Genomic DNA, 10,117 nt, shown 5'->3' with positions numbered 1-10,117 from the left:
CCTTATAAAAAAAAAATCTAAGTGGCACTTTAGGATGTGTTTTCTTTATTCAAAGCTTAGTCTGGCTTCATCCATTATTTCAAATCAGTTAGACCTAAAAAGGAGAGAAAATTAAGTGAACTATCAGCTGTTAAAGTGTGTATACATTTTTGAGACACCCTATAGTTATAAAAGGAAAAAGACAAGAGGATCCCTTATGCCACTCCTTGAGAAGTGCTGATGTTCCTTCTATTCCTTGTCAGCACAGGTTCAGCTGACTGTGCCTTTTCTCTTCTTCTACCTGTCCTTTAGTATATTCACTTCAAGCCATATCATCGATGACCACCACAGGCCCTACCTGCATGCACAGCCTGGACTCTTGGTCACTCCTCAGCTTGTCCTGATGCCAGGAAGAGATTTGGTGCCATAAAAGGGAGGCCAATTAGAAAGAGGGTCTTCACCCTTGCTCTTAAGATCCAATCTGTGAAATTAAAACAATCATTAGACAATGTGGCCTCCACTGTTGCCTGGAGAATCTGTTTCCAGATGGTGAATATTGCAAATGAGTAGATTGTTGTACAGTTGAAAGTGCCATTATATATTTTCAAAAATTTTCAAGGCTGGTTCATTTTAGGTTAAGGGATTTTCACATTTTTGACTTACACATCATGTCCATCAAAGTCTATTGTTGAAAACAACTGATTTTCATTTTGCCTATTTGTCATTAGTATAGCTTCAAGGCCCTCAAAATCAGCATCATGTTGATAAAAGAGAATTAATGATACCGCATACTCTAAGAGAAAAGTTCATATCAGAAAATATACAAGGCTCTGAAATACCTGGCCTAAATTCCTCCTGTGTACTCTCTAAACCAGCCATGGGCAAACTACGGCCCGCGGGCCGAATCCGGCCCGTTAGGCTGTTCTATCCGGCCCATGGAGCTGAAAGAGCGGAGGGTTCTCTTGCTCTCCCCTCCGCTCCTTTACTTTGAATTTATATTAGTTCACACAAACACTCCATCCATGCTTTTGTTCCGGCCCTCCGGTCCAGTTTAAGAACCCATTGTGGCCCTCGAGTCAAAAAGTTTGCCCACCCCTGCTCTAAACTGAGTTCAAGGTCCCAGGACATCCTAGATTCTGATTAGTAGGAGGTCTTCCCCCATACTACTTGAGGTGTGCTAGTCCAAATCTCAACAGGAGAGTTAGGTCATTGATTGGATCAGGCTACTCAGGAAAAATCCTTCCCCAAACTATGGGAATAGAGACCAAACTTGAAGGACAATATCAATCCCTTTTAACTGAAGAGATGATATTTTTATGGCAGTAGCCACTTTTTCCTGAGATTACATGCCCAACATATTTCATAGGCAAAATCAGCATCCTTTGCTCCTTTTTTCTTTCTTTTTCTTATTCTGCTTTGTCTTACTTCTATTCTCCTCCTCTCTCTTCCATCCTACTCCTCCAGTCCTTGGGGCATTATACAAAGCCTGCTGAATCAGAAATAAGTATTTATAACACAACTAGAGGCCAGGTGCATGGATTCGTGCACTGCTGGGGTCCCTCAGCCTAGCCTGCACCCTCTCGCAATCCAGGACACCAGGACACCTCTGGGGATGTCGGAGTGCGGGGATCGGGCTGAAACCAGCAGTCCGACATCCCCCAAGGGATTTAGTAGTGTGAGAAGCTGCAGGCGTCTGGGGAGGAGCCTGAGCCTGGGCCGGGCGCCATGCTGCTCCTGACATCCCAGCCCCACAGCACCTTTTGGTAGTGTGCTGTCACAGCAGTGTGAGAGGCTCCCACTGCCGCAGCTGCGCTCGCTAGCCATGAGTCTGGCATATGGCACCTGTTAGTCAGCCTAGTGGCGCTCCTGCTGTGGAAGTGCAATGATCACCAGGGGGCAGCTCCTGCATTGAGCGTCTGCCCCCTGGTGGTCAGTGTGAGTCATCACAACCCATCAAACGGTTGTTCTGTTGGTCGGTCACTTAGGCTTTTATATATATAGATGTATACTACACATTATTTTGGTAGTTTATAGGAGAATATCATTTCCAAATGGATATAAATGTTTACTATGAGTAGGCTTAATTAGTAAACACATATACATTGTTACAACCTAAAAATGCTGTTCCTGATAAGCAACTTATGTTTTAGAAATCACTATAATTTTGAGGATAATTTAAAGCCTTTTGGAAAAGTGGAATTCTCTACTAAAGTTGAACATATGTAGATAATAGCCTGCCATTTCTCTCCTAATTATATCTACAACAGACATATGTGCACATACCTACCAAAACAGAATAATCATGGAAGTCTCTGAGTATATATTATATGAGGCATGCATGTGACATGCCAAGCATTTGGGAAGCAACCCCTGATAATGGTGGCCATATGACATGCATCATGATACCCTGTAGCTTCTTTACAACCCAAGCCTCTAGAACAGCAGTCGAGACTATCATTATAGTGGTGTGCATTTGACTGCCAGTGTTACCTGACAGGCACTGGCCCCAAGTGTATCTGCCTCAGGCTGGCCTGTAGTGTGTCGGTTCTTGTCTTTGTGCAGGAACGATTTCACAACACAAGCCGAGGTGATTTTGAGAGTGTGTTTACTAAAGCTGGGGACAGTGAAATAAAGGAAGGACTTAGGGCTGAATAATCAACAGGAGAGAGCCTAGGCAGTGATCTGCTTTGGTTCCCTAAAAATGTTATAGAAAAGAAGTGAGCCAAGGTGGGGCTGCTCGTCTTCTGCATAATAGAGGAATATGCAAATTAGCCAGGACGCCATAACATCACGACCGGACAGCAGTGACCTGAGGCTGCATGGTGCCTGGCTGGGGCAAGGGACCTCAGGCCACACCCCCTGCCCAGTGGGGCTTGATGGGAGACCTCAGGCCATGCCCCTCACCCAGCGGGGCTTGATGAGGGACCTCAGGTTGCACCCCCCACCCTGGCTCTGGGCCAGGAGACCACAGGTCGTGCCCCTTTGCCCCGCCTCTGGGCCAGGAAACCTCAGGCCAAGCTCCCCACTTGGCAGGGCTTGACGGGGACCTCAGGCCACGACCCCTGGCCGGTGGGGCTTGACGGGAGACCTGAGACTGTGCCCCCCCACCTGGTGCCTGGCCAGGGGACCTGAGGCTGCACCCCCCGCCCAGAGGGGCTTGACAGGGGTGGGGTTGGCCAGATCTGGGTCTCACCCAATGGGGGTGGGGTCAGCCGGGTCTGGGTCTCCTGCGTTTTCGAAGTGCATGTGTGTGGTGGGCGGGAACTTGACTCTAGGTCCCACGGCGTGCCCCAGACTCTGACAGGAGGGATATTTTCATATACATTTTAGTAATTTTCTTTCATCTCTGACACTTCTATTACAGAGAAAGGGCAAATAGCAATATTAAAATATTTCCTTTAATTAATTCCCTTTTAATGTGCATGCATTTTGTGCACCAGGCCACTAGTTGGGAAATAAAAGTCACAGTGACAGAAGTAAGTTAAGGTGAGGCTGGTTTTAGCTCACTGAGTAGTCAGAGAAATAGGGGACCTTGGAGATAAGATCAGGGGATAAGCCCAGGATGAGCTGCTGTTTCCTGCTGCTTCCCTGGTTGCAAGTCTTGTGGGTACCCTTAGAGTTTAGGAGGAGGTAAAAAGTTCATGCCTGAGAAGGGTATGGGCACACTCTAGAGTGAGCCCACACTGATATCCTTTGACCTGAGGGCATTATCTTTCTTCTGTGGGCAAGCATCTAAAGGGAGGATTCCAGCAGAATATTCATCAGCTTTCCAGTTGCATCAAAATTAGCATACTGAGGGTTTGGGATTATTCTTTGGTCTGCTTTACTCTTTTCCTTTTATCTTGGGTCTGTCTGGCTCTAATCAGATTTTTGTTATTTCTTCCTCTGACTTCATTTGTCTTTGGATTTGGCTGGCACAAATGGCAGTAATTGGGTCTCTGATCTCTATGTCCCCAACCAGGGTGATTTAAGCTATATATTCTCTGATTAGAGAGGAGAGGTATAAACTATTTACTCTCAAGTGTTCTTGGTTACAAATGATAAAGTCTTGAGATTCACTAGCTGGCTGTTAGTTGTTTAAATTGTTTTGCCTTGTTTAATTATCTTGTTTCAATTTCTGAATTCCAGTTGCCCAAGAATTTCCTAGTTTCTTACTATCCTGCCTCACCAGGAGGTAAGGAGTAACCTCTGGATCCTTGGCTTTTTAAGTAATAAGAAATCCCTCAACGGTGCAATTGTCTCTATACACACTCAATATTCCAAATAGCAGATCAGCTTCCATCTTACTTAATTAATCGCTGAGATCAGAACACCACCTTTGCTCTGTAAATGTATCAGTGATGGGTCAAAAATGGCTGGAAATTTAAATTTATTGCCATTCCTCACAAAGAGAGGTAGATTTCATCTCTCCTTACCTTGAATCTGGCTTGTCCCTGTAACCTATCCTGATCAATAGAATGCAGCAGAGGTGGTGTTGAGTATAAGATTGGGTCTTGGAAGTCAGCCAACTGAGAGTATCATGCTTTTCGGAGATCCCCGTTAGAGAGAGACCTAAGTTGCTTATCAGTGGGAAGTGGAACCTCAAGGTACCAGCTCTACGTGTGAAGTTTTGGGACCTTCCAGTGAAGCCCAGCTAGCACCGGAAGTGGAAATAGCCCATGGGAAGAATGGTCTCTGTGGAAAAGTCATGCAAAATCCAGAGCACACCAGCCAGAACCATTAGCAAGTTATGGTTTCTGCAGCAGAAGACATGACTGGAGCATGTTCAGAGCCACCAGAGTAATGTACCCCTGTTTGTAAACCAAAATGGTAAGAAGAGCCCTAGCTGGTTTGGTTCAGAAGATAGAGCATTGCCCTGCAGACTGAAGGGTGCCAGGTTTGATTCCGATCAAGGGCACATGCCGAGTTGTGGGCTCAATCCTCAGTGGGGGGCGTGCAGGAGGCAGCCAATCAATGATTCTCTCTCATCATTTATGTTTCTCTCTCTTCTTCTCCCTTCCTCTCTGAAATCAATAAAAACATTTTTTTAAATGGTGAGAATATAACATTGCCACAAATATAAAATATTTCCCTCCCTATTTCTGGGATAAAGGTAGAAAAATACTTGCTGTACACATTGTAACTTGCTTTTTAAAAAATGTAACAATATATCCTTGACCTCTATGCACATTATGCATAGCGTTTCCTTTTTCTTTATTCAAATATTTACTTTTCTATGTTTTATCTTTTTACTTACAGATTGACATTTTGCTTATTTCTAATTTCATTCCATACATTGCCTCCAGTGAATAACTGTATATATTTCCCTTCATATAAGTGTGGAATTATTAGTAGAATAGACATAATAGTTTGTAATTTTTTAAAATGTCTTTTAAAATTTTTATCTTTATTGTTCAAAGTATTACAGATGTTGTCTCCCCTCTCCCCCATTGACCACCTCCACTCTGCTCCCGTTTCCTCCCTGATCCTGTACTCTCCTCATGCCTTCACTGTACTAATGTCTGTGTCCATGGATTATGCACATATGCATACAAATTATTTGGTTAATCTCTTCCTGCCCCCCCACCCTTTCCTCTGAGATTTATCTGTCTGTTGCATGCTCTCATATCTCTGGATCTGTTTTGTTCATCGGTATATTTTGTTCATTAGATTTCACATGTAAGTCAAATCATGTGATATTTGTCTTCCTCTGACTAGCTTATTTTGCTTAGCATAATAATCTCCAAATCCTTCCATGTTGTCTCAAAGGGTAATAGATCCTTCTTTTTTTTTTTTTTTTTTTTTACTGCTGCATAGTATTCTATTGTGTAAATGTACCCCTTTTTTTAATCCACTCATCTACTGATGGGCACTGGGCTATTTCCTGATGTTAGCTTCTGTAAATAATGCTGCTATGAACATACATGTGCATATATTCTTTCTGATTGGTGTTTTGGGATTCTTAGGGTATATTCCCAGAAGTGGGATCACTGGGTCAAATGGCAGTTCCATATTTAATTTTTTGAGGAAACTCCACACTGTTTCCCATAATGGTTGTACCAGTCTACATTTCCACCAGCAGTGTGTATTAGTGTTCCTTTTTCTCTACATTCTCACCAGCACTTGTTGTTTGTTGATTTATTGATGATAGCCCTTCTGGCAGATGTGAGGTGGTACCACATTGTCATTTTAATTTGCATCTCTCTGATGATCTGTGATGTTGAGCATTTTTTTCATATGTCTCTTACCATTTCTGTGTCTTCTTTGGAGAAGTGTCTATTCGGGTCTTCTGTCCATTTTTTAATTGGATTGTTTGTTTTCCTTTTGTTGAGTTGTATGAGTACTTTATATATTTTAGAAATTAACTACTTATCAGATGTATCATTGGCCAATATGTTCTCCTATACAGTGAGTTCCCTTTTCATTCTGATGCTGGTTTCTTTTGCTGTGCAGAAGCTTTTTATTTTGATGAAGTCCATTTGTTTATTTTTTCCTTTGTTTCTCTTTCCCTAGGCAATGTATCAGTATAAATTTTACCACATGAGATGTCTATAATCTTTAACTTCAATAGAAATCATCAGGTTTCTCTCCTTTGATGTTTAAACAATTTCCATTTACATTAACAAGACAAAAGTGTTCATTACTACATAACCTTGACAGTGGAGTGTACTGTGAAACTTGTGAATTTTTGTCAAGATGATGGACAACAAATGATTTCTCAGTGTACTTTTCTTATTATGATTAAAGCAGAGTATATGTTTAAACACTATTTCTTTTCTGTAATTTATTTATATCATTGTTTGTTATTATCCACTCAAGAGAACTTTACTTATTGGGGAAATTAGCTATTTGTGACATTAGTTACAAATACTTTTCCCAGTTTATCATTTTTTAAAATATATATTTTTATTGATTTCAGAGATGAGTGGAGAGGGAGAGAGAGATAGAAACTCAATGATGAGAGAGAATCATTGATCGGCTGCCTTTTGCATGCCCCACACTGGAGATTGAGCCCGCAACCAGGGCATGTGCCCTGACCAGGAATCAAACCCTGACCTTCTGGTTCATAGCTTTACACTCAACCACTGAGCCATGCTGGCTGGGCTCAGTTTACCATTTTTAAAATAATTTTATTTATAGTATTTATTTTGCCAAAAGTAAGTATATAAAATTTTTTTATGTAGTCACATTTAACATTATTTTTGTTAATTTATGTCAGCTGGGTTTTGAGTAACATTTAGAAAGGGCCCCCAAATGAAAACATATATTTGGTTCCCTCAAATAAATTTTTATGGTTTTTATGTTTCAATATTTTCATCAAATTGGATGTCTTTTACTGTGTCCAGGTAACTTTATCTTTGTTCAAATAACCATCCATTTGTCTTAACCTAGGAAAAAGTCCATCTTTAAATTATATAATTCTCATAACAGTCAATTTTTGGAACTTTCTATTCTATCTATGATCATTTTATTCAAGAATCAATTCCATGTTTTCTCCACTTCTTTCTGGAGATTTCTTTGTCTGCTTTTTGTGTAAATCCTTTAAGACTGTTTTATAACTATGCTTTATATTTTCACTGCTGTAGCCTTAATCCCTAAATTTTGACATATTATTCAATATTTCTATGTTTTCCTAAGTATGACCAGAAAGAGTATCACAAGTTGATTATGAATGTGGGATTCTAGCTTCAAGATTCCTTCTGTGGCATTGCCCTTGGACAATTCATTTAATTCTAATGCCTTCATTTCCTCAACTTTACAAAGACAACAACCATAACCTTAATAACAAATAATGGTAATAAATTATATTAATAGTATTGTTAATTATAATTCATGGAGTTTTTATGAACAGCAAATACATTATTAAAGCTCATAACTGGCACACAATAAATTCTGAATCAATATTAGCTAGTATCAGTAACTACAGAAAATGTTAATTAATAGTTATATTTGTTTCTGATTGCTGCTGTAACAAAGTACTACACGTAGTTTAAAACAACATTAAGTTAATTATCTTGCAACTAGTGGCCCAGTGCACAAAATTTGTGCAGAGGGGTGGTTTCCCTCAGCTAGCCTGCACCCTATCCAATCAGGAATCCCTTGGGGGATGTTCGACTACCAAGTTAGGCCCAATACCATTTTTCTCACAATCTGGGACTGCTGGCTCCTAACCACTCACTTTTCTGCCTGCCTGATTGCCCCTAACTTCTCTGCCTGCCTGCCTGATCATCCCTAATTGCCACTGCCTGCCTGTCTGCTCATCTCCCAACTGCCCTTCCCTCCCGGCCTGCATGTCCCCAACTGCCCTCCCCTGCTAGCCCAGTCACCCTCAACTGCCCACCCCTGCCGGTCCAATTGCCCCCATCTGCCCTCCCCTGCCGGCCTGATCACCCCCAACTGCCCCCGCCTGCCAGCCCTATCACCACTAACTGCCCTCTCCTCCTGCTGGCCTGATCCCCCTAACTGCCCTCCCCTGCCAGCCTGATCCCCTAACTGCTCTCCCCTGCTGGCCTGATTGCCCCTAACCGCCTCTGCCTCAGCCCCACCACCGTAGCTTTGTCCAGAAGGAGGTCAGGAAGGTCTCTGGAAGGTTTCCTGGTCTAATTAGCATATTACTCTTTTATTAATATAGATTCTGGAAGTCAGAAATCTCATGGGGCTAAAATCAAGGTGTTAGCAGGACTGCTATCCTTATAGAGGCTGTAGGGGAGAATCTGTTTCCTTGCCTTTTCTTTTTTTTTTTAAATATATTTTACTGATTTTTTTTTTACAGAGAGGAAGGGAGAGGGATAGAGAGTTAGAAACATTGATGAGAGAGAAACATCGATTCAGCTGCCTCCTGCACACCTCCTACTGAGGATATGCCTGCAACCAAGGTACATGCCCTTGACCGGAATCGAACCTGGGACCCATCAGTCCACAGGCCGATGCTCTATCCACTGAGCCAAACCGGTTAGGGCTTCCTTGCCTTTGCATTTAAAACTTAATCAGTTGACCTCACAGAAGCAGCACTGTAAAGGTCAGAAAATGTAGTCTAGCTCTTGGTAGCTTCAAGTAACTGTCTTATGTTCATCTTTTCTGGTCATTTTGTACCTGATGACCACTCATAAGAGAGTCATATGAGATCAAAATATTTGGGGATGAGGGGGAGCCAGAAATGCTGGTAGGAAAGAATATGAACCACTGGTGAAAGCAACAGGCACCTCTGTAGAGTGTAACGGAAGGAGAAAAACTTTATTTTTTCCCTGAAGTTATAACAGAAGTATTGAGCTAGAAATCAGATGATATGTAATATGGTCTAAGTTAATAGTACCAAGCTTGGAACCTTAGATAGCTGACGATTTTGCTTAGTCTCAAGTTGTGTGTGGGTGTGTGTGTGTGTGTGTGTGTGTGTGTGTGTGTGTGTTTTAAATCTCTATAACAGAGGTAGTAATTAATTCAGTATTTATTTTGAAGATAGTGCTGTTCTTTTCAACTAGACATTTCCTTCGATATTAAGATGTACTTTATTGTATGCTGTGGTCTTTGGTACTTTCTGAAGTTCAGTTTAAATCTAGACATACAGTTGAGCACCACAGAGCCCTATTGATATGGGAAATCAGCATAATAAACAACTCCTAAGAACAGAAAAAAAAAAAAGACAAAGATTAAAAGTTATCACTTTCTTTTGTAAATAAGTAAATTATATTTAGAGCAACTAAAAAAGCTTAAGTTCCTATGATATAACTTAACTGGGAAATTCCTTATACAAATAAGAAAGCAATTTAAGGAAAATATAAATAGAGATTAACGGGGGTGGGGGTGGCGGTTAGAGAGCAACCAAAGGACTTGTATGCATGCATATTAGCATAACCAATAGACACAGACACTGCAGTGGTGGGGGCTTGCCCGGGGTGGGAATGGCGGGGGCGGGTCAATTGGGGAAAAAGGAGACATATGTAAAACTTTAGACAATAAAAAAATAAATAGAGAGATTTATGTAATGATTCTATAACTTTTGAAGCCTATTTTATTGGAGATAAATCAAAGAAACAGAAAGCAAATAAAAAGATGTAATAAAATGTGTTTCATTTTCAGTCTTTAAAGTAATTCTTAATCCCCTTAGGGACATTCAAGAGGCCTCCCCATAGACTTTTCACAATTGGGGAAACAAAGTGGT

The sequence above is a fragment of the Plecotus auritus genome (genome assembly GCF_963455305.1).
Source record: "Plecotus auritus genome assembly, chromosome: 2".
Taxonomy (NCBI): Eukaryota; Metazoa; Chordata; class Mammalia; order Chiroptera; family Vespertilionidae; genus Plecotus; species Plecotus auritus.
Note: the sequence above shows the minus strand (reverse complement) of the source record.